Source organism: Octodon degus, unplaced genomic scaffold (assembly GCF_000260255.1).
Source record: "Octodon degus isolate 3935 unplaced genomic scaffold, OctDeg1.0 scaffold00011, whole genome shotgun sequence".
In the NCBI taxonomy this organism is placed as follows: Eukaryota; Metazoa; Chordata; class Mammalia; order Rodentia; family Octodontidae; genus Octodon; species Octodon degus.
This window is the reverse complement of record NW_004524587.1, coordinates 12,628,951-12,629,506: the sequence shown is the minus strand read 5'-3', so window position 1 is coordinate 12,629,506 and position 556 is coordinate 12,628,951. Positions and strand designations below refer to the sequence as shown.

The following is a 556-nucleotide window of genomic DNA, read 5'->3' as shown; positions in this document are numbered from 1 at the left end:
AAAAAAAGAAAAGAAAAAAATAATGCAGTTATCCTGATTGTGATTTATGTAACGTTAAACAGGATTACACTGTTACCCAGCCTTTCCTAGTTGCTTGGTTAGTGTAGACAGAGGTAATATAACGTTCTGGCTCATGTACAAGCTGGGGCCATGCACTGTATAATTATATAGTGCTTTTTTCCCTTGAATTCATTTTATCTCCATTGTCCCTGTGAAGCAGGTGGGCATACATGAGGGGAGGCTGAGTGCTGAATTTTTAGACCAAAGACTGATGTTAATACAGTCATTGACTAACTGTAGAGCTTCGGGCATGTCAACCACTCTGAGATTTACTTTCCTCATCTGTAAAATGAGAAGAACATCTGTGCTGCGTACCTCACAGGGTTGTTGTGAGGGCCAAAGGAGAATGGATGGGAAAGATTCATGAGTGGTAAAGCACTATATTCTTGGTTTTGTTTTAAGTGAGGCAGTTCTTTAAAATGATATAGAATGATCTTGAGGAGCAATTGCTAACATATGCATAAAGCAACACCCACAAGATATGTATAATAAGCTA

General features: G+C 38.5%; 1 pseudogene; it reads left to right on the top strand.

Moving 5' to 3' along the window:
• The window catches only part of LOC101571528, a 3,979-nt pseudogene that overhangs the window by 1,251 nt on the left and 2,172 nt on the right, over positions 1 to 556 (top strand).